The 25,443-nt window shown below is 38.2% G+C and overlaps 1 protein-coding gene across 1 annotated transcript in view; it reads left to right on the plus strand.

Annotated features, from left to right (window-relative positions):
• Kcnh8 (potassium voltage-gated channel subfamily H member 8) overlaps positions 1-25,443 on the plus strand; it is a 427,312-nt gene that overhangs the window by 303 nt on the left and 401,566 nt on the right. The window lies entirely within an intron of this gene.

Below are 25,443 nucleotides of genomic sequence, written 5' to 3' on the forward strand. Positions count from 1 at the left end.
ACACACACACACACACACACACACACACACACACACACACACACACATCATGAAAGCACTTGGCACTGGTGTAGATGGATATCATGATTGCCTAGATCTGGAGCACAGGTCTGTAAAATGATTGACGATTCACAGTGGGACCTGTGCTGACCGTTGAGTAGCTTGGTGCAGGGCGAGGTGGTGTGCACTTTATTTTCTAGAGTTCCTAGTCTGCCTGGGTTAGAGTTTGGAGGTTTCCCAGACTTCTGTGATTTCCAATTCGAGTTTAAGAAATCTGAGTAGAATTCTCCAGGACAGGTACGAGCTGTCCTTAGACTTCCTGAGTGTTGAGAGTTTGACAGAATCTCTCCTCTTAGTGCTGAAATGACAACACTCGAGGAAAGACTTGAGGAAGGAGGAGTTGGACATTGTGAAGGCTTACTCTAACCCAGAGAAAGTTTCAGAGTTTTGTGAAGATAGATAGTATTGAATATCTGACTTCGTGGGTTGGACTGGGAAAATGTGCGTGAAGATACGGTGTTCTGTGTCTTTCTGGAATTAGTAACGGATCTTTCAGGACCACGGTCAGGTCCTCTCTCCTTCCAAGCTTCTGCTGCTGGAGCCCAGGGCTCTTGCAATTGGTTTTACCTCTGTCCTGAACAAATGCTGGCTGTAGGTTCCACCAGAATACCCACGTCTTCACTGTAGGCAGCTTCTGCGTGCTCTTGTCCCCTTTCTGTTATACAAGACTCATCCATTCTAAAAGCTTTCTCAGCAGTTCAGGGGTCTCTGTTTTATACTGTGGCTGAGCATCTCTTGTAGCCTGTGTGAAATTTAACATGTATTTCCACTTCCACTCGGGCAATCTGAATGCACAAACTCTACTAGGGTGGGACAGAAGATTTTAACGTTTTTGGAAGAGTTGGGCCCATTTTGCTTACCAAAAAGGTGAAATGTTTTTTGATTATGTTTGGTTTTGAAATTCAGCGTAATCAAGGCTAATGTGGCTGTTTGCTCACTCTTTTGTAGTTGTTCTTTTGAAATAACCTTTAGAATATCAGTTCTTTCTTTTTTTGTATTACTTGATGTGAGGAAGTATGTGTGAATTGGACACTGTTGCTAGATATTTGTTTTATTGGATGACAATAAGAAAAATTATTTGAGGACAAGTTCAAGTCCTTGCCAACGCCACCCCCATCAAAATCAACAGCACTGCTGTCTCTGGCTGCTCTGTGATCCCTGAAGAGCAGTTCAGAACAGATGGCGGTTCTAAAAGTTGAATATTCCAAACCAAGGTGCTCTAAATGTCTGTCCTGAGTGCATGTCTTGACAGTGAGGTGATTAGAAAATGGTGATTTGCTTATGTCATTGTCATTTAAAGTTTAATGGAGTACAATGAATACTAAATCATCTCAGAAGAACCCTGTGAACCACTACAGAGGACATCTGGATTTCAGGTGCTAATCAAAAAGGCTGTAGTGTGAGGATGTGGCCCCTTTCTGAATCTCATGATGAGCATGAGCGCACATGTAGAGAGATACAGATGTATGTGTATGAATCACTATTCTACAATTCTTTTTAAAGAAGAGAAGGTTAGAAATTTTTAAATTCTTATTTAAGAAGCTTATCATATACCAACATTGAGCCTCTTTCTCTCACACACACACACAGAAGCATGCACACACATGCAGGCACACACACACACAAACACACACACACACACACTCTCTCACACACACACACAAACCTGTTTGATGACCATGCCTAATCTGTGCTCTCAGAGTCTTGAGGGTTCCAGGGTGTATGAAATCACAGTATTCTCAAGTAGTAATATAGACATTGACAGTGGCAAGATTTTGTTTACAACATTTAATGAATACATCTTCTCTCAAGAAACTCTACTTTTAAAAGATTGTTATTTTCTCATTTAATTTTTTTTAATGCAGGACGACTTGAATAATTTGAAATTAAAGTAAATCCCCCTCACAGAATTTGCTGAATTTAGAATTGTGAGAATATCACTTTTCCAATCAAAGTTTTACTTAATCTTATTATGACATGTTTTCTTGTTGAAACAATTTATTAAATAGTTCTAGCCTTGAAGCTTTTTCCTATAAACATTCTTCTTTCTCTTGATCTATTCATAAAATAATTTATTTTCTTTTGAAAGATAAGGTTTTATGTAAGTTTTAAAGTATCAAATGTGTCACCTCTGTAATTAAAAACTCTGCTGAAAAATTTATATTGCTATTTCAGTCTGTTTCAGTCTATTTCATTGTGTTGACTGTGTTCATTTCTACTGTATTTCTGAGGTATGTTTTATGAGCATGTTCATGTGGGTTTTATTGTTATTTTCAACAATCTTAATAAAAATAAAAAAGAAACACTATCCTGGCAAACTTTTCTGTTCTAACCTAAACAGTACACAGATTTTTATTACTTTTACTGATTTACCACCAAAATTAAAAATGTTATAAGAAGTCAGGGCATCATCTAAAAGTCTCTTCAGTGGAAAATAAATGTATTCCCATCCTACAAATTTATGGTATGACAGCACAACAGAAGAGAAGTTAGGTTTTTTTAAATTATTTATTGATGGTATATTGATGAGCACAATCAAATTTTCTTTTCTTTCATCTTTATATATATAACTTGTAAACATTATTAGGAACAAATATTACTTATATAAAATTATAACTGAAGTTTACTTATTGAAACATTTCTAGTTTATTTAACTGCAGTGCACTGAGACAGAGACCAAATACTCCTCAGTTGTTGAATCCATATAGCCCACTTATGGTGGAAAATGAGTTTATTTGTTTCATTACATGGACGAACACTTCTCACTTAAAACACACAGACACATATGACTGTTATTATACCCAACATATAGTTTGTGCTTATATAGCTACTTTTATTAACTAGGTTTAGTGCATTGTAACTTTTGTGAATAAATGTTGGCTTTAAGTATATTAATATTATCATAAATACTATAGGAAATATATAACAACAAAACATTTAAGGACATATTTACAAAAAAATCTAGTTTTTAACATAGAAGTATTTGTCACTAAAGACTATCTGATGAAAACTTATTTTCTTTTTTGGAAGCTATAAAGAAGTTTCCATTTCAAACATAATGGTGCATTAACCTACATTTTCTCATCTTATCTAAATTGGGACAGAATGCTTCTTTCCGTATGTGGTTACTAAGACAAATTGTAGCCTGATGTAGAGGGATGTAGCCTCACCCTCAGTGAGGTGGTACCTAATATCCTCAAAGCAAAGGTGGTACTTACTAGTATTTGTATATATTTTATGTATACATAGCCTGAGCAAAAGATTTAAAGAAATATATTAAGGTTAAAATTCTTTCTTTATGGACACAATTCCAATGTGGGTTTTGTTGTTGTCATTATTTTAATTTCTTCATGTTAAAGGCACAGGAAGAGACACAGAGCACCTAGTGCTGAGCAAAGGGCAGAGTAATTTAGGACAGAAGCCAGCACAACTCTCCTAAGTCTTTGCCAAGTTGTTTGGAGAATGTCCTCAGAGGCTGATAAAAAGCAATGCACTTTATTACATGTGGTGCTGTCAGTAAAGCCTGGGTGAATACACTGAGGGAAACATCCCTGACACTCTATGTACCAAAGTTTGCAAAGATTTGTACTTTTTCATCTTATTTTGTTTTTTACCTGCTACTGTTGTAGACTTTCGTATTCCTAGTACCTGTGCTTAGGAATCCAAGGACCTTTGTTAGTGTTCTATTTTTGTGTAATAATCAACTCAACATAGAGAGTTTATCATCTCCCCTTTGTAGTTGGGATGTCTGAGCATGGTTTAGCTGAGTCTTCTGGGAGGCCCAAAAGGACATAAACAAGTTGTCAGCTGGACCTGTGGTCTCTTCTGTCCTAAAACAGTGGTCGGAAGACTTGTATCCTTATAACTGAGGTTCTGATTTTCTTTCCAGTCAGTCAGTCCCTCTTCTCAACAGCTAGAGCCTGCTGTGGGGTTTCTGCTCCAAAACCTTTCCCATGCATGGTCTCATAAGAAAACAGCTTATTTCTCTGAGATCAGCAAGAGGGTCTTTTGCAAAAGTTCTCTTAAGTCAGGACCATTCAAGGTAATGCCCTTTCTGATGAACTCAAGGTCAGCTCACTATTCATCTTAATTAAATCCTTAACCTATCCCTCATCTGCATATTTATCTGCATATTTCTGCTCCACATTCCAGGGAAGGGATTTCATGGGGTGTATATGTATAGGTCAGACTCTTAGGATCCATGTGGGAATTCTTCCTATCACAGCTGGTGTCTCTTTGCCAATGTACTAGCCTACTGAGCCTCACACCTGCTAGTTTACAAAGCAGGTTTTTGAGCACATTCTGCTAACCCAGGATGCAGGGTAGCATGCTGACTTAACATATGAAATATTTAGGAACATAAGGTCTAACTTATGGGGGAGTTTTCACTCACATCTGGCTGTGGCAGATGATGAGGCAGCCTAGGACGTATTGGTAAGCCGTTTCCTCCTCCTGTCATGTAGATGCAATGTGGGAGATGGAGAAATGTTTTTGAAAATGAGTCGTAAGTCTCTTTGGTGAAGGAAGGATGCCCCAAACCCCCTTTTGGGCTGGAGGTGCCCATACGTGGGCCTCCTCTGCTGGATGTAGAACCATGAATGACCCGCTTATAAGGGGTGGCCTCCAAGGACAGTCTGCACACTTAGAGGTGATTGGGCTGTTCTTGCCATGTGAGTGAAGATTCTTATCTAGGCTGGTCTCTGAATGAACTCTGGAAGGTGCTTTTCTCCCTTCCTCCTACCTCTTTGTTTCAGATTCAAGAAACTCCACAAGGTGCACTCTTGCACTCTTGACGGTGATTGTGCTAAACAGAATTATGTTTTAAAATTTAAACTTTGATTTACTTTATCAGAGAGGTGGAGGAAGAGAGGAGGGAAAAAAGAGGTGGGGAAGAGGGAGGAAAACATGGCAAGAGACTGTACATTCATTTTCTTGGCTTTGTCCATGGGTTCTTCGCCTTCGAAAGTACTGTTTTAGACTGTCCCACAACATTGGCTGCAATGAACAAAGTACTTGAATTACAAGAACTAGATTTATGTCTTCAGCAGAAATGCATTTCTTTTTATAATGAATTCAAATAATTAAGAGTTGTTATAGTCTTTAAAGAATGACATCAGATAATTTCATTTTGATATCACTGTAATAACACAAAAATGTGTATTTAATAGGTTAAGAGTGGGTGATTGATTAAATAAAATGGAAAGAGCTAATGACAAGACAAAGCTATATCATATAAATGCAGGTTTATTGGGAGCAATGCTGGAGAAGGGGATCACGTGCTGGGGAGGGGGGAGAAAGATGGGGGAAAGGAGAGAGAGGTAGTAAGGGAGACATGGGGGGAAGGAAAAGGGAGAAGAGGGGCAGAAGGGGTAGCAGAACTAAGATGTCTGGATTATATCATGAAGGACCCCTGGGAGAGAAGCAGCTCCCCCTAGGCAGAGGTCAGGGCTTGCTGCAGCAGGTAGGGACTTTAACAGTAGGCACACATCATTCAGGCTCTGCATTTGGCTTTACCTTCATGGCAGCAGAAATTTTGTCAATGAGCTTCACAGAGAACAGAATACCCGTGTGTGAAGGCCCTAGGTTACTCGTTTCTGAGACAGCCTAGAATGACATACTTCTGACAAGAGCATATTCTCTGTGGAGAAAGAAGTACCTTGTCCCTTGTCTCGTCTTTCTAATAATGTGTAGTGGACATCGACATTGTCTATATAGAAAGCCACTACACTGGGATAAATCAAACTCGATTATTTTTTTCTCAAAGGGGGTCATGATACATCTTCACAAACTGTTACAATGTAGGTCAGAACAGGCTGAGAGTATGAGTTATGCCGAGAAGTCTTCATACAATAAGTAACCGCCCAAGTAGGAATACTTATGCATAATAGCATCCAAATTCACTCTATTAATTTTACCCGTTTTTGAAACATGTGCCACATTTAGATGGTTTTTCTGGGAAAATACATATCCTAAAAAAGAAAAAGGGACAAGGCAGAGGTTCGTGGATGATAGAAGCCAGTTTAGACCAAGTATGGAAAATCTTTAAATTCAGGGTGCCCTGTCAGAACCTAATAATACCTTTCTGCTTGGTTATGGGCTCCATAGACTGTTGTGTCCATTTTCTGAGAGAAATGTCTGTTTTTCCCCAGGGAGCTAACTTCCTGTTAGGAGAAGGAAGTGTCGACTTCTGGCTGCATAGCTGACTACTCTTCTCCTCCAGAGAGGCTCACCCCTGTGTGCAGCTATAGAATTTTGCCTGTGGTGAAGAAAAAAGATTGCAGGTTTGCTGGAATTCACTCCTGGAGACTGGTGGCAGGTGTGCTAGCTTTCGCTCCCTGGATGCCTAGTGGCCGAAAGCCACAGTTAAAAGGCACAGAGTCACAAGTGCTTCACAGAGGGCACTTTTCCCAGTGTGCACATGCTGACATCATCCAAACTTTAAGATTTTAGTCCCTTTTGGTTTAGTAGAGAGCCTAGAAACATAACAGATAGGACTTCAGTTTTGCCTATGGCATCATTCAAATTTAGCAACCGCAACAACTGAGGAGTTTTCTCAGGAATTTAAGCACTCAGATATAGTTCTTAGCTTGACAGTTCTCTGGAAGATAGATCTTGCATTCTTTTGCTGCTGTTAATGTAGTTATTTGTCTTCCTTAAGTCCTTCAAAATTCACTTGTCTCCAGACAAACTAATAATATTTTCTAGCCCATCAAATATATTTGTCTTGTTATGTTTTCTGGCCCTGTTCTTAGCAATGCCATCCACCTGACTCTTTATTCTAGAGAGTTGTGAGCCTTCACTGCCGACATATGTAATTTGCTTTATAGTCCTTTTGTATTTTGCTACAGAGATACCCCAGTTTGGCCCGTCATGCCCTGTCACTGCTCATTGCTCCTGCGTTAATTTGGGTCCCCCTTTTCAAATCTTCACAATCATGAACTCACTCTCACTAGCTTTTGAGGCCACTGATCTCTTTTCCACTCCTGCCCCATCAGTTTCCCTTTCACCAAGAGTGACTTCTATTAGGAGTTACATGACCATTTAATTGGGAGCACATGATTATAGCTGTCGATTGGCTTCCTCCTCCCTCTTAGATGACACCTGAAGACCTCAGTATTACCAGAGTTGAAGATGATGCTACAGGATAATTCAAACCACACCTCCTTTCCAGTTTGTAGACAGACTTAACCCAAGCATTCAGTCCTTGACAACATGAAATGATGAAAAGATGTTCTGTGAACCTCAAGACCCACCCTAAAAATTGCTTCAGAGACGCTCAAGGGTACTCAGGGGCCTCCTTCTGACTTAAAAATAATTACCTGCTCATCTCTCTAATTAGTTCTTAGGTCATGGTCCAGATCCCAACTATGAACTATGAAGCCCTGATTCATCTTGGACTTGCAACAGAGCCTTTGCTCTACACTTACTTTTTTTTTTTTTAATGATGGATTCTGGTGTTTGTTTTGGTTCTGTAAGGCTTGCTGCTACACTTCCTTTTTTAAATGAAAGAAATTTGAAGTTCCTGGAAAGCCAGAGTCAGATTTTGGACAGTTCTATTTGCCATCAATAGTAACTAGTCTTCTTTGTCTTAGGATGCTGTGACTACATTAGTCATGAAATGGAACTGTAGGATGGATCCGAAATAAATTTGTTTATTGTTGTCTAAGCGGATCCTTTGCAGGTCCTCACCTGTCTATTTTGACCTTAACCCAGAGCCTAATAAGGTAGAAGGAAACTTTTGTTCAGTTAAAGCTGACAGAATGCAAGTTCAGAATTCTCCCACATCTCAGGAGCCTGTGGTCTATCTTCATAGTCACACTTCTGCTGTATGTTAGCATAGCACAGGTAAACACTTGGGACTCGGTGCTATCACATTTAGTCTCCACCTCTTTCGAAAAGGATTTCTCCTTTAATTTTAGCCATTTCTTATCCATCTGCTGTTGCATGAGAAATGATGATGCCTTAAGAGTGATTTGACTTGGTATTTAAGACTCACATTTGGAAATATTAAATGTATTCATTGTGCAAAGCAGCTTTGCTTATCAAAGAAAGTCTACTGTCCGTTTTAAAAAAAAGAAATCTCTTTTCTTTGAGATTTTGATGCTTAGAATTTGCTGATGTGCTGACTTTAGTATATCCTTGTGATTCTTTTTATTGTGAAGCTAATTTCCCTGTGAAGATACTCTGATTCTCATGGCTTTTACAGTAACATCATTTGTATTCTTACTTTGTAAGAGTGTTAAAAAGGAAATTCTTCTACCTATTTTCAGTCGGCTTTTATGAGAAGAAAATATACTCTCCTATGTCTAGTACTGTTGACATATCTTAGCAGAAGCCATTTTGCTTTTGTCCAGTGAACTTACAGGACAAAATGTACTTGCTTGGTTCTCTAGCTCTCAAATGTCATCCATAACACTCTTTGTTGTTGTTCTTCCAAACTTTCTTTTGTTCTATTAGATCTCTGGACAGACGTCTTTATTGTATTTGTCAGTCCAAATGAGCTTCCTGTTGCAGTTATTGAACTAAAGAAACCGGAGACCAGAGCACTGAGTAGTTTGCCATTTTAGTTGACTTTTATAGAGAGAAGGATCTATGTAAGAATTTCAGCTGTTGTCAAAATGCTGAGGATCCAGGTTGACAAGTAGACTCTCCTCAAATTTGCTACTGGGGCTATTTCTTCCATGAAAAGAGTGACTTAGAAGATAAACTTGGTCATACTTTTAACTTTAACATGCAGATAAATATTTCTGCTGTGAATCCAGGACTGGTGGAAGGGCATTAAGGTCTGTAAGACAGAGCTTCCATGTTGTAACTTGTGTTAAGTTGGGGCTCAGTCACCTGAAAAAAAAAATGGTTCTGCAACCACCTGTTGACAAGTCTGTGTTTCTCGGTTTTAGGAAACTTATTTAATAAGCAGCTGGTGCTCATGCCTACATGTGCAGTGCTCCATCACCATCAGGAAGTTTTCTTCTTCATTAAAAGACTGGCTTATTTGAGAATATTAATACGTGTCTAGCATTTACATGGAATTTCCTTCTTAAATATTGCTTTTTATATGTTATTGAATTCTTTGCTTTGTAAAATAAGAAACACATTCTTAGTAACAAGAATTTCACATCCCTCTGATATTGTTTTTTTTTTTATTTTTATATGGATGGATTGATCAGTTTTACTCTTAAGCATTATAGAGTTCTGTGTCACACGTTGTCACTTCTCATTCTGAAATCACCTTCTATGCATATCTTATGTAACAGCTGTGTTTTCATTTGGCATATTTGACTTTTATCCTCTGTTACTAATAAGTTCTGTAATCTCATTTGTTGAGTCTGAGTTAAGGATCAAAATATGTTCTTTACAGATTCCTATCCAATTTTCACAACAATTCAACAATTCATCTTTTTCTGTGATGACAAATTTATCACATTTTGTGTTCCTCCGTGTTTTTAAGCTTCTGTTAAAATTCACAAACTTTTTTTCATATGTTCTTTGCTGGTTAGTTTTGTCAACTTTATACATGTGTCAAGGGACACTTCAAATAAGGAGTCACCTCCACAAGACTGGCCGGTAAGTAAGTCTTGCAGGGTATTTTCTTAATGAATGCTTGGTGTAGAATAGCCTGGACAGGTGGAAATGTTGCCATCCCTGGGCGGATGGTCAGAGAGGTATAACAGAGCAGGCCACGGAAGCCGTGAAGAACAAATCCGTCAGTAAGTAGTATTCCTTTGTGTTTCCCAACTCTTCTTTTGCTTAAGTTCTTGCCTAGATTTCCTTTGATGATGGACTGTCATTGAGATGTAAGAACCAAATAAACCTTTCCTTTCCAATTTGCTCTGGATCTGTGCTTTATCACAGCAGCAGCAACAACAAAACTCAAACTAGAACATAAGTATCATACTTGTAGTTACAAAAATGTGTTGTGTCTAAAACTTTCCCTTCAACTCTCCCCACCCTGAATCTTACTTGTCTAATTTTACTTATTGTTTTGAAGTTGACAAGAACTTAAATATCAGATTATCTAGTTGGAAAAAAAAAGGTTGGTGTTCTAATGTAATTTTCTTGAGGAAATAAATTGTTTGCAATATTGAAAATCCCACCCAAGAACTCTGAGTATTTCTATTGTTTTTGGAGAGTTTCAGTGAAATTCTTATAATTTTCCTGTTTATTTTATTCCTGGAAAGTCTGTCTTTGGGGCTGAAAAGATGGGTCAGTCGGTGATGGTTCAGTTGCTTTCTGTGGAGTCTGAAGACTGAAGTTTGAGCCCCAGGATCCACATAAAAAGCTGGGCTTGGTGGCAGGCATGTGTAATTCCAACACTTTTGTGGGGGTGGGGCTTGATGGTCATGGTGGAAACAGACTGTCCCTGATGCTGGCTAGTCAGCTAATCTAGTATAATTTGACGTTCCAGGTCCCAGTGAAATACCCTGAAAAATGTCTTTAAAACAATGTGATTAAGCCCCTGAAAAATGCTGTGCAAGGATGACTTTTGGCTTCTACATGTATCTACACCCACTGACAACTGCATACATCTGAACACATGTGTGCGTACACACACACACAGACACACACACACACACACACACACACACACACAGAGAAATAGAGAATTTATCTTTGTAATTACTTTCTAAGCAGAGTCTTGTCTTCTGTTGTTTTCAAATTAATCATTTTTATTTCTAGATTATTGATTTCTATACATTTCTTTTTATCTTAACCAGGCAGATTAATGATGTTCTAAATTATTGGAAGGCTAATTATTTTGCAGCTTCTTTCTTGGGGTTTATAGATTAAAAAAACAGTATGACCTCAAATAATAAACATTTTGAGGTCATATTTTCTGATTTGTATCTCTTCCCTCCTTCCCCTTAATTTTTTCTATTGCCTAAACAACTGTTCTAAGATCCACTTTGAAACATAGTGACGTGAAAGGAGACCATTCTTGTTCCAAAATCTAATGAAAGTTATTCTACTCTTTAAGACATATACACGTTTTCTAGGTTTAAAATTTTTTATTATATACTGATATTTTATTAAGACACTTTGTCATATATTTTCATTTTCTAAGATCTTCTATGAATTCATTTCTGAGTATTTATCAGAAAAATTATTTTGGTTACCCTCAAGACAAAAGTGCCACTATTGCACCCCTGGATATACCTCGCTGTGACGGTCATTGTTGTACTTCATAAGCTTTACAGTTGGGTAGGTCTATTGATTGTTCTTCTCCCTTGGTAGTTTGCATTATACTGTCAGATACTGTGAAAGCTAGTCCTCCCGGAGGAAGCTTTCAGGTTAGTTTCTATCCAATTCATCAAAGTCCTGTGTCCATATTTTGTAGTGTCTTCAGCAATAGAGTCTTATCTTCTAGTTCTGAGAGGCAAGCAAGAGCCACAATAATATAATTTTATGGCTCTCTTGATTCCCCAACCAATAATTCTAAGAGAGATTTCCAGTTCCTGGCATTGAGGTTTTTGTTAGATAGTTTATGGCTCTTGAGTGGCTCATTCTCACTTCACGTAGCATAAGTCCATTTAAACTATTTATTAAATATTATATTTGTATTTTAAGTGAACTTAAAATAATATTTCCTTAGATTTTTCAAATATTCCTTTCTCCCTCTCTCTATTATCTTTCCTCCCAAATCTGAATAATGTTAAGCTTCAAAATGGCTTTAGAAAAAATAAATTCTATGAGTTCATCAATAAAATCACCCCAAAGAAAATATTATTTTCACCTAATTTATATTTATATTGTATTACTTTACTCTTTAATTCCTGCTTTCGCTCTTAAGGCATTCTCTGGAAATTGTATTTTATGATTCCTTCATAAAAATGTTTTTTTCAGTTATTTAATCTAAACTTGACTTTGTGCCAGGTTCAAAATTAAACTTTTAAAATAATATGTTTTTTTGTATTATTTCTCCAAGGCACATTGATAGGCTTAAAAAAATGATCCCATAGCCTTAATTGTTAATAAAACATTAAGATAAATATTGAACACACATATAACTCTGATATCCCTTTACATTTTTTCATGGAGTGGCTTGGGTCTCTTTGGCCTGTGGTTGTTCTCAGTTGTTTTTTCTTCTCACATAGGCAAGAAGCATAGGATCATAGAGAAAAGGTGTGTTGTTGTTTAAATTATATTTATTTGTTTATATATTCAGGGACAGAATTCAGGTCATTTTTCTATGTGGTGCCTTTACCCTATGAGCCATCTTGTAGGCTTGAAGTTGTATTTCCTCCATACTAGTGTCTTATTTAACTATCTAATTCAATATCTCAACCAGAAAACTATTGAGACCATTTACTGGTGTATGCCAGTTTTAACTAATTTTACACACATATATTTGTGTATTTGTGTTTAGTTTTATTTTTAATTATTTTATTATTTATTACAATTTATTCACTTGTATCTCAGCTGTGGCCCCCTCCCTTTCTCCCTCTTCTCCCCCTATGCCCCTCCCCTACTCCACTGATAGGGGAGGTCCTCCTCCCATTCCATCTCACCCTAGCCTATCAGGTCTTGTCAGGACTGGCTGCACTGTCTTCCTCTATGGCCTGGCAAGGACGTGCCCCCCCAGGGGAAAGTGTATGCTCTTTTATCTTATGTGTATATTCTTAGAATAGCAGCCACACTCAAGCTATAGTACCATTTCCCCATATAGAGCTCTCATCCTATTTACTCTTTTATAGCCGTAACTACCTTTCTTTTAAACCCATGACAGTTATTAGTCTGTGCTCACTCAGTAAATTTGTGATGGTACAAAATTCTATGATGGCCTTATATGATAAATGCTCATCCAACATCAATCCCTTTAGACCCATACAAGGTTGATACATAGTTCATTCGCCTTTATTGCTGGTTAGGAGTTTTCCCATTCATCTTAGCTCGGCTTTTCCACTTATTACCTGTACGAAATGGGTTTCAAGGACTGGAAGCTCCAGAGGGTTAAGAGGGCTTGATTTCAAATGTTGGACATACCCCAAAGAGGCAAAAGACAAATGTGTGTAGCTGTAACCATTAGAATGGTGGCATGTGCTGCCTTGCCTCCAGGGTTGGAGCACTGTTCTGGTCACATGGTAATGATTTTCGAATATAAAAGGTGAGAACTAACAGCTTTCTGCAGGCTGTTCAAAGAAGGTAACTCATTAACAAGCTTCCTCTGGAAAACTCCTCAGCCTATTGAATTCTCATCTTCCAAATGAAAACAAAACAATTAAGTATAATTATAAAATCAAAGGGGTTTCTATTATCTCTGGGATGCCTTTAAAGCATCCTTCAACACCTGAGGGGCCTGCACAACTTCTGCCTTCTTGTACCTCTCTATCCCTACCCAACTCAGGCAACCCTGTATCAGCTTTCTTTTGATGAGTTGGTTTCGTGATTGAAAAGAAATATACAAACATCAGATATGTTGCCTCAACATTATATAACTGAAAGACAAAGTCTCAGACCAAAGTTTATTCAACCCAGTTTTTTTTTTTTTTTTTTTTTTTTTTTGTGGAAACGCTTCCTTTCCATATTCAGATAAATTCTAGGTCAAGTTCCATAGAATTTCTGGTCAATGACTGGTAATATAAAGAGATTTTAATTTCTACAGTTTTAACTTAGTTAATGTAGACACAGTACCCAGTAGTGTAGTGGTGTATACTTGTGTCTGGTGTTGAAGTGGTCAGGGTGCCCTGTAGACCTAGAATGATATTATCATCGAAATGTTAATTATAGAACTTGAGCTGGAGAGCTGACTCAGAGGTTAAAAGCACTGGTTTCTCTTCCAAAGGTCCTGGTGCAATTCCCAGCAACCGTATGGTGGCTGATAACCATCTATAGTGAGATCTGGTGCCCTCTTCTGGCGTGCAGGCATAATACAGTGTAAATAATAAATGAATACATCTTTAATTATAGAGCTTCAGTCTCATCTGTAATGAACCTGGATACAGGAGAGAGATGGAGCAGAGTGGTTCTTAGTGGAAGCGAACTGATGGTGAGAGATCATTGACACACTTTCCTCATAAAGCTGTCAGGGGTCATTTTACCTCATCACCACTGTGGCTGAGGTGAAGTGACTGATGTACCATCTTATTTCTACATCTTTGGAGTACGGCATTGACCTTGGGAGTCACGAAAAGTGATTCCATATTGAGCATTTTCTTACGTTCTTAAGTCTTTATCCGTCACAGGCATACCGAGAAACACAAACACAGAAACACACACGCACATGCACACGCACATGCAAAAAGCATGTGCACACATGCACACGTACGGCTCCACGGCATTTATTACCCACCTCCTTCCATTGACTTGGGTGGCCATATTCATCTCTAGTTTATGACTTTTCTACATTATCCTACTTAGCTTCACAAGTCAAAAGTCATCCGAGGGGAAAGCTGTGATTGAAGAATTGCTCAGATGAGATAGGCCTGTGGGGGATTGTCTCATCATAAATACTTCAGGAAGTGCCAACTATGAGTGGTACCACCTGCATACAGGTAGGTCAGGGCTGAATCTAAAACAGTGAGCAAGCCAACAAACAGTATTCCTCTATAGTCCCTGCTTAGGTGTCTATAGGGGATCACTTTCAGGTTGCAACCATCAGGGAAGAAGCAATTGTTTGTAAACTCCTGTATTTCCACATATTGTCAACATTTGCTATCTCTCCGAGCCTCTCCTCATGGGAAGGCTTTGCCAACTTTCCATGGTCCTGAGGCTTTGGTCCTTGACAACGTCAAGTCCATGTCAAACAGTGCACATTCACTTTCCACATTCACCCACTGCTTCCATTACTCCTCACATCCCTTTCTTCCTCTAAGTTGCTGTTGGTCAGAGTGTTTTTATCACAGCAATGGAAAAATAAGTAGAACACACATCCTCAGGACACTCAGGCTGCAACATCAGCTCAGAATCTTAGAAATGTGAAAGTGAGAGGGAAGGACCTTCCTGTTCTTTGGAGACTATGGTCCATAGCACAATCTCTCTGTACATCACACTTTTTTTTTTTGTGAGCAGTAGGTTGAGAATAGGCCTTGTTTTCACACTGATTTCCAAAAATTCCTAGAGAATATTCTTCAAGTGTTTCATGGAAGACACACTAGATGAGCTTGAGACAACCAAGTCCCATTTATCTCTTAAAAACTTCCTTCCTAAATCCCCAACCTTTCATATCATTGGTGTCAAGGAAGGATTACAAGCATAAAAACTGTTATTTTTGTTGCTGTTTTAGTTTTTTAATGTTTTGTTTTTATTTTTTATATGCTTTGGTCTTTTGCCTGCATGTATATCTGTGTGAGAATGTCAGCTCTCCTAGAACTAGAGTTGTGAGCTGCTAAGTATGTGCTGGAAATTTGATCCTTTGGAAAAGCAGACAGTGATCCTAATGAGTAGGCCATCTCTTCAGCTCTGAAAACTGGTTTTTGCTTAGCTCATTTGAGTATGTTGTGTCAGACTTGTCTCCTTGTCTTAGTTAGGTTTTTGTTGCTGTGATGTTATGTCAAATAAAACCAACTCAAGGGACAAAAGGTTTTATTTGGCTTACAGGATACCGTCCATTTTGGAGTTAAGTCGAGGCAGGAACTCAAGGTAGGAATGTGGACACAGGAGAGACCGCCATGGTTTTGCCTTTTTAGATACCTAAGTCCTGCCTACCTAGGGATGGTTCTACCCACAATGGGATCCCACATCAATTAGCAGTCAAAAGAAATACGCCCACACATGCCCACAGGCTAATCTGATGGGGCAGTTTTTCAGTTGAGGCTCCTTCTTCCCAGGTGTGTCAAATTGTCATTAAAACTAATCAGTTAAAATGTGGAGATATTAAAATCTGCTATGATAGGACTTGGACGGAAATGGAAAGTAGAATGTATCCATTTTATTATTCTGTTATATAAAAACCTACTTGAGTTTTATTACTGGTGAGATTATAGCAATGTTTTATTATGAAATCACTACACATTCCTCACATATTTTCCCCAAGTACTATTGGCTTGAGAAGAAACCAGATATGTTCCTGTTTGTGAGCCCTTCAGATGACCCATATTCATGTGCTCCAGCCTTACATACTTTGTGGAATACTTTACCTCATATAGAAGTGTAAGACTTAAAAAATCAAATCTCCCTTTTAATATCTCAGAGACTCTCTTACAGACTTGGAGCTTTCTAGGTTGAATTAGATCCCTGGAGAATACAGCTCATATTTTGCTGTTAGACATTTATCCCTGAGTATCTATTTTTTTCAGTGGTTGGGGATAAAAAGTGAAAGAATTTTCTTAATGAAAAAAAAAAAAAAAGAAAAAAGAAAGAAAGAAAGACCCTTAATAACTTATTTTTCAAGTTGGCATCCTTTAAGGGTTAATGTAAATGTAGAGATAGGTCAGTTTCTTCATTTTCTTAATGCAAAAGTAGATCCTTGGTACTTTGAACCTATGAATAAATGAACCTATCAAGTCAGAGGTCTTGTGGTAGACGGCTCTTCGCCTCTGATTACTAGAGTTACTTGAACCATTTCATGTGTGTATGACATCTTCTGAGGGAAGGAGAGAGACAGGCATATTACTTCCACTACCAAGTTTACAGATAAAATGTGAAATAGAGCATCAACTCACAGTAAAGCACGGCCATTGGCTTCCGAAAAACAATGAAGCTAAGATTTTTGCAAACTAGAAAATCACACTTTCTGTGTCATTTTGCTAACTGCACGTTGGTTAGCTGGTTGGATTTCCTCTGTGCGATCAGCTGTCAAGGATCTTCATCTTGAATAGGGACTTGGTAGTGTTTGCTTTAGTGTGACAGTGGGGTAATCTTTTCCGAATATGCTAATTCCCCTTCTCAATTATAAGGGAGTGGGTGTAGGAAGGCTTCTCATCTTTGTAGTGACTGTCAGTGGATTTGCTGATTGTGTCATTAAACCTCACAGTAATGGAAGTATCACTCCTACCTTCCTTAGTTGGGCAAGATTAAAAAAAAAAATTTAAGTAGCAAAAAGTTTTTAGCACCCAGGTTAATATTAAAACTCTAGAACCTAGAACAAAATTAAAATGCTATCTAGATCAAAATTAATCTAGATCAAAATTCTCAGCACCTAGATTAAAACTAAAATTCTAGCACTTAGAATAAAATTAAATTTCTAGTATCTAGATTGTAATTAAAAATCTAGGATCTAGGTTAAAATTAAAATGCTACTACCTAGCTTATAAATTTTCTTTGAAACTATATGCAATTTGGAGGTGGGTCTTGCAAACAATTGTTATGAAATAACTTTATTCTTTATTTTTATTATTTTTCTTTATTACCTATCTTCCTTGCCAGCATACCCCTTGAAAACAATTTTGTGTTTTTAATGATTATTCCATTAATACCTTAGAAAGCACCGAATCCATAGTTGACACACAAAAAATTGTTGAATGTTCTTTTTTTAATTTATTTTTTTAATATAAATTAGTTTATTCACTTTGTATCCCCAATATAACCCCCTCCCTCATGCCCGCCCAATCCCACCCTTCCTCCCTCATCTCCTCCCATGCTCCTCCCCGAGTCCACTGATACGGGACAGTCCACTGTCCTTTCATCTGAACCTAGCTTATCAGGTCTCATCAGGACTGGCAGCATTGTCTTCTTCTGTGGCCTGGTAAGGCTGTTTCCCCATCAGGAGGAGCTGATCAAAGAGCCAGCCACTGAGTTCATGTCGGAGACAGTCCCTGTTCCCATTACTAGGGTACCCACTTGGACAATGAGTTACATCTGTGCAGGGGTTTTAGATATACATATATAGTCCTTGGTTGGAGAATCAGTCTCAGAAAAGACACCTGTGCCCAGATATTTTTGGTTCTGTTGTTCTCCTTGTGGAGCTCCTGTCTCCTCCAGGCCGTCCCATCTTCCCCTTCTTTCATAAGATTCCTTGCGCTCTGCCTAAAGATTGGCTATGAGTCTCAGCATCTCCTTTGGTACCTTGCTGGGTAGACTCTTTCAGAGGCCCTCTGTGATAGGCTTCTTTTGCTGTTCCCTGCTTTCTTCCTTTTCCGAGGTCTATCCCATTTGCCTTTCTGAGTAAGGATTAATTGTCTTACCCAGGGTCCTCCTTCTTGCTTCTTTAGGTGTACAGATTTTAGTATGTTTATCCTATATTATATGTCTAATATCTACTTATAAGTGACTATATTCCATGTGTGACTTTCTGCTTCTCGATAACGCACTCAGGATCATCTTTTCTAGTTCCCTTCATTTGCCAGGAAATTTCATGATTTCCTTGTTTTTAATTGCTGAGTAGTAGTCCATTGTGTAAATGTACCACAATTTCTGTATCCAGTCCTCAGTTGAGAGACATCTAGATTATTTCCAGATTCAGGCTACTACAAATAAAGTATGTATTTCTGCTATGAACATGGCTGAGCAAATGTCCTTGTTGTATACTTGAGCATGTTTTTGAATATATGCTAGGAGTGGTATAGCTGGATCTTGAGGAAACACTGTTTCTAATTGTCTGAGAAAGCACCAGATTGATTTCCAAAGTGGTTGTACAAGTTTACATTCCCACCAGCAATGGAGGAGGGTTTCCCTTTCTCCACATCCTCTCCAGCATGTGTTGTCACTTGAGTTTTTGAGTTTAGCCATTCTGATGGGTGTAAGGTGAAATCTCAGGGTCATTTTACTTTGCATTTCCCTGATGACTAAGGATGTTGAACATTTCTTTAAGTGTTTCTCTGCCATTTGATAGTCCTCTATTGAGAATTCTCTGTTTAGTTCTGTACTCCATTTTTTTTTAATTGGATTACTTGATTTGTTGCTGTTTAACTTGTTGAGTTCTTTATATATTCTGGATAATGTTCTTAGCTTGATGCATGCAAATATGAATTGTAGAAGCTATTTTTATTTACCCAGCTAGAAGTTTTCAAATTCCATATAGCCAATTGGGTCAGCATCTGTTGTTACCATCTTTATCAATATTGCCACTGACACCATACTCTCTACCATCATCTCACCTTCTTAAACAGTATCATTCTCTCTACTAATAATATATGGGTTATGCTCTCATTAAGACAAACAAGCATTTGTCACATCTGAAAAAGTAACAGTGTTCGAGTTCTTATTGCACTTTTGGTCTTTTATTGTGGTTTTGGTAGGAAGTGACTTACTACACCAATCCTTTTGGTTGTACAGGAATTTTTTTTTTTTTTTTTTATGAAAGGATTGGTGTGCTAAGTCACTTACATCCAGTTTTTTGTTCACATATCAAATGTCACAGGAAGGGGAAGGACTGAGAGAAGAGGAATCAAGCACATGGAAACAGATGTCCTGTAAGTTACTTGACTTTTGCTATTAGTGAGGGTCCTCGTTGGTGACCTGGGAAGAGGAAGCCCCTGTCACATTAACTTGCAGTCATTTTCTTGACCTATGTTTGATGTGGGAGGTCCTAGCCTTCTCCGGGTGATTGCACCTCTTGGCAGATTGTCCTGGGTCATAGAAGAAGAGACTTGATAGGCTGGAGTCACTTGATAGGGGAGGAGGGCTCCCCCTTCTGAGGACTAGGGGTAGGGGATGTGGGAAAGAGAGAGGGAAGCAGATAGAGCTGAGATGAGGGAGGGGCTAGGATTAGGAAGTAAAATGAATAAATTGAAAGAGAGAGAGAGAGAGAGAGAGAGAGAGAGAAGAAATCAGGCTGAGTAAAAGATGAGAAAGCACGCCTGTAAGTTTCTGCTTCAGTTCTTACCTCCAGGTTTTGCTGAGTTCCTTCAATGATGTGATCCAGAATTACAAAATGAACCAAACTTTGTCTTTCCCAAGTTGGTTTTGATTGGTATTTGTCACAGCAATAAAAAGCAGACTAGATTCCCTGCACTCTGCCCAAAGTTTGGCTCTGAGTCTCAGCATCTGCTTCGGTACCCTGCTGGGCAGAGTCTTTCAGAGGCCCTCTTTTTTTTTTTTTTTTTGACTTATGTTTTCATTCATTGTGTCAAGATCAGAACAAATTATTATACATATATGTTAACATTAAACCCTATAAAAAAATCTTTGCCTAAGGGTCTACTGGCATAAACTCTTTCTTTGAATAACCTTTTATTCTAGTGCCAGTTGTAGATGTCAGGTCAGTTGACTTCGTGTCCATTACTTTTACAGTAAACCAGGAAGTCTCTCTAAGCACCTAAAACTGGATGTATCTATGTCAAAACACCTACTACACTGAACCAGTTTTGTCATTTACTTTCTTCTTTTTTACTTTTTTCTTCACAACTTATTCATTATATATTCTGATTGAAGCCTCCTCCCTCAACTCCCCCAGCCCACCCTCTCTCCCTCTTCTCTTCATCCCTTTTTCCTAGTCCACTGAAAGCACCAGTGGAGCACCACACATGGAGAGGACCTAGACTCCCTGCTCAGATGTGGCCAATTGGCATCTCAGTCTCCTTGTGGATCTCTGAGTGAGGGGAGCAGGGGCTGTCTCTATCATGAACTCAGTTGACTGCTCTCTGATCACTCATCCCTGGTGATGCAGCCTTGCCAGGCCACGGAGAAAGAGGATCCAGGTAGTCCTGATGAGACTTAACAAACTATGGGCAGATGACTATAGTCAGAGGCCCTCTTATGAAACAAGGGGAAAATAGAAAGATCTGGAGGGGAAAGGAGCTCCATATGGATACCAACAGCACCAAAAAATCTGGGACCAGGTGGTCCTGCAGAGACTGATGAATCAACCAAGGACCATTCATGAAGAAGACCTAACCTGCTCAGATGTAGCCCATGTGCAGCTCAGTCTCCATGTGGCTTCCCTAGTAAGAGGAGCAGGGGCTGTCTCTGGCATGAACTCAGTTGCCTGCTCTTTTATCACCTTCTTCTGGAGAGGAAGCCTTACCAGCCACAGAAAAAGAGGATCCAGGGCCTGATAGGTTAGGGTCAGATAGAAGATCAAATAGAAGAACCCCCCCTATCAGTGGACTAGGGGAGGGACATGGCAGGGGAGAGGGAAGGAGGGTGAGACCGGGAGGAGATGAGGGAGAGGGCTACAGCCAGAATACAAAGTGACTAAATTGTAAATAGTAATAATAATAATAATGGTAATTATTATTATTAAAAAGGAAAATGAAAAAAGCAGACTAGAACAATGAGAAAGCAATGACCTTTTGTAAAGTCAGTATCTACATGTGATCATTTAAAGACAAAGAATTCTGTGCATAGTTATAATTATTTTGACTGTTACAGTTTACATATTTTTCTATTTACTTTTAAAGAAAACAGCATCTTTCTTTCCCACCTGAGTGCTCCTTCCTGGCATCAGTGTTTGTCAAGGCTCATGTCTGAGTGTTTCCACAGGAGTCACTGATTTTTTTTTTCTATCTGTTATCTAATGTCTCTGTTACACAGTCATGCAGCTTCACAATGATGGGGTCAGTGGCCAAGTTCATACATAGTGGTGAGCCTGTAAAATTACAATAGAGTGGTAAACATGTCCAGTTGCTTACTATTTTGGGTAGCCTCGGATAACTTGGCTAATCAAATACTTAACCTTGTGTTACAATTGCCTAGAGTATTCATGACAGTAGCAGGCAACGAAGGTCTGTGGCTACCTAGAACCAACAGCTATTTCTAGAGCTTAGCAGTGTAGTAGGCCAGTACTAGCTACCTGTGTAGAAATACCCACAAGCTTAATGTCGCATCCTCAGAATGTATTCCTGAATATATTATAAATATTGTGTGCTAAATAATGTGTGATTTATCTCTTCTTTCATCACCATGTTCACCCTACCCATCTCACTGTTCTAAATATATCTACTAATTTCCCCTTTCCGTTACCATCTAATTCTTTTCTCTGATTTCTGGGCCAAAATATTAACAGAAATATTAAGAGCAGAAAGGAATATAGTATTGATTATCTTTCATTATCTCAGCATTAAGAATTTATTTGTCGTATTTTTCCCCAAATTTATTTTTTACTATGTCTTAGACCATGTCTCTGAACTGAAGAGATTGCTCAGTGTTAAAGAGTGCTCACTTTTTTTAAAATTTAATATACTTTATTTTTTCTATTATTATATTTTTTTTATAATTTATTCACTTTGTATCTCAGTTGTAGCCTCCTGTCCTTGTCTCTTCCCAGTCCCACCCTCCCTTTTTCTTCCTCACCTATCCCTCTCCCCTATTCACTGATAGGGGAAATCCTCCTTCCCTATAGCCTATTAGGTCCCATCAGGACTGCCTGGATCCTCTTCTTCTATGGCAGGTCTCTCCACCAGGGAGGACTGATCAAGGAGCAGGCAACTCAATTCATATCAGAGACTGTCTCTTCTCCCCTTACTAGGGATCCCACATTGAGACTGAGCTGTCTATGGGCTACATCTGGGCAGGAAGACTATGTTCTCTCTATGCCAGGTCTTTGGTTGATGTATCAGTCTCTGTAGTCCCTCTGTGCCCAGCTTTCATTGGCTCTGCTGGTCTCCTTGTGGCGCTCCTGTCTCCTCCTGATCCTTCCATCTCCCCCTTCTTCCATAAGACTCCCTACTCTCTGTCCAAAGTTTGGCTGTGAGTCTCTGCATTTACTTTAATCCACTGCTGGGTGGAGTCTTTTAGAGGACATCTATGCTAGGTTCCCATCCTGTTCTCGCTCTTCTACCACTTCTGGTGTCTATCCTGTTTCCCCTTCTGAATGAGAATTAAGCATCTTCCCTAGAGTCTTCCTTGCTATTTAACGTGTTTAGGTCTGTAGATTTTAATATGTTTATCCTATATTATATGGCTAATATATCTTATTGTGCTCACTTCTCTTTAAGAGTTCTTAGTACATACATAATTGGCTCACAACTGTCTGCAATTCAAGCTCCAGGGCATCTAGACCTTCTTTCTGCGTTCTCTGTATACACATATGGTATAAAGTCTCTCTCACACATACACTTAAATAAAAACCTTCTACAAATCTTGAAGAAAACCATGTTTTTTATTTGAACACATGGATTTAGAATAACATCAGTAAAATGCATTAACTATGTCCAAGGTGGAGACTAGCACATGAAATGTCCTCAGTAAGCACTGGAGACTGTGGTAATGGAGAGATATATATCACTTACAATGTTTTGGTGTCTTTGTAATAAATGTCTCTCCCAGATTTTCTCTCACTTTCTCTTTTGAATAGGCAAATTTAATTCATCACAATTATTACATTTTTATTAATTTAAAACTAACATGACAAGAGTCACAGCTGACTAGAACCTGGCATTTCTGGTGTCTGCTCTGTGGAAGAATACATGGAAAATATGTTTGGCTTTTAGTGTTTGACTGGAGAGTCACATATTTTTTACTTAGAGTTTTCCTCCATTAGAAGACCTTTAAGATAATAGCACTAAGTTAATAGAACTACATTTCTATTAATTTAAAACTAATATATATAAATTCTCTCTTTATATGTATACATATAATCTTTCAAAATTAGTCAGAACATAGTGTGCTTTTGTTTTTGTTGTTTTGTTTTTCTTTAATAGTGCATTTGGCCTCTGTATCCTGAACGAAGTGCTCTGAGTTTTAAAGGACAAATACTCTATAATCCACAGCCTGCTAATATGGTCACTAACATACAATGATTAGAATACCATCTTCACATTTACTCACTTCTCTGAGAAGTCAGCTATTTGCAATGTGTATAATAACTTGTAATTTTGTTGGTGATGCTTTTCTATATTAACTTTATTTAAAACTAGAATGCAAAATGACAACACATTTTATACTTAATGTCACGCTAAGTAGTTGGTAAGCTATTTTAATGCTTATATTTTACATAAACTCTGTGTAGACACAAAGACTAATTATTGTACAGTTTCTAGTGTACATTTCTTCACAGTCTCTGTAATGAATGTTAGCTTGTCATCTTTATTGCTCCGCTGATCATATACTTATCCAATTAACTGCTAAGGCTGAACATAAACTGTCTACTAATATTTTCCGTGACACTTGAGATGGAAAAACTATCTGGGAGCTATCATATTTCTTTTTAGATTCAAGTCCAAGTTCTTGTTCAGTACTAACTAAGACTTAGTATTAGATATTTTCTTTACATACTGAATACTCAGTCACTGTGTGGGAGTTTAGGTTCAATTTGGGTACATTATCTTCTCTAGAAATAATACCTTCAAATGATAAAGATTCAAATCATGATGTCAGTACTTTTTCTGAACTTGTTCCCTGTGATGATTAGAATTTTCTGAGAAAATGTGTGCAGATGAGTTTGTGGTGAAATATTCGTTCACCTCTGTTTAAGCCTGGCACTTTACATTGTTTTAACATAGTTTTAACATAGAGTTCATCCAGAATGCCTTTTTTGATTTTGATTTTTTTTCAGACATCTGAAAAACACCCGAAGCTTTGCCTTAGATATTTTCTTAAAGGCAGGAAGCCAGTCTTGGAGAGGCACAGCACAGCTGACTAGAACCCAGGTTTCTTGGCATTTATTGTTTCTGCTCTGTGGAAGAATACATGAAATAAATGTTTGGCTATTAGTATTTGACTTTGAGAATCAGTTGTTATCTGCTGAGAGTTTTCTGCCATGGACAGACCTTTAAGATAACAGACATCTTAGAAATTATAATAAAGTTTACCTGCCTTCACAACAGTGAGGAAGTGCTCTCTGCAGTAATTTTTTTCTTTGTAAATCACCAATTTAAAGACCCTGTAAATGTAAAGTTCTACAAAGGTAGAGAAGTGAAAATAGAGTAATGAGTGAGAAGAACAGCACAAGACCAATTAGGTTTCAGATAGGATTTGGACTCTTCCTGATGTCCTGTGATCGACAGTATCTACTTCAGTAGGATATTTCCTAACATCTAGTCTATATATTAATTTCAGCTATATATTAATAATCTTAGTGAGTGATTAGGTTTTAAACCTTTACTGAATGTTATGAGGATCCTGTGGGCATTCTACTCCCTGAGGCATGGTTCTTTTCTTTCTTGTAGCTCTCTGAGGGAGAAGCAGTGTTTATTATCGTCTGTAAGGGGAGAATTGGACTCCCGCTTCTATTTTCACCTTTGCCAGTGAGACAACTTACTGCACGGGGAGTCTGCCTGGGATTTGGGCTGAGTTTCAGTTATCCTGGTTCTGGTATCCACACTAACAAAAAATGGTCTAAGTTCTAAATGAATCAATACATTGCCTTTGTGGCCAGTTATATCACGGTGATAGAGTGAAGTTTCTTTCTGAGAGTTTGAGATTTACTCTGTAATATTGCAGGGACTCTTTGGAACCAGTCAATGAATTTGGGTAGAACACTGTTTGTTATCACACCTTATCTGAGTACTTTAGCCTACAAGGACCTCTCTCTATTGTTCACACCACACAGCACAACCTTCTATGTCCCCTTTTACTTCTAATATTATATTATATTATATTATATTATATTATATTATATTATATTAT

This window comes from Psammomys obesus, unplaced genomic scaffold (assembly GCF_907164565.1).
Source record: "Psammomys obesus unplaced genomic scaffold, mPsaObe1.curated_primary_1811, whole genome shotgun sequence".
NCBI lineage: Eukaryota > Metazoa > Chordata > Mammalia > Rodentia > Muridae > Psammomys > Psammomys obesus.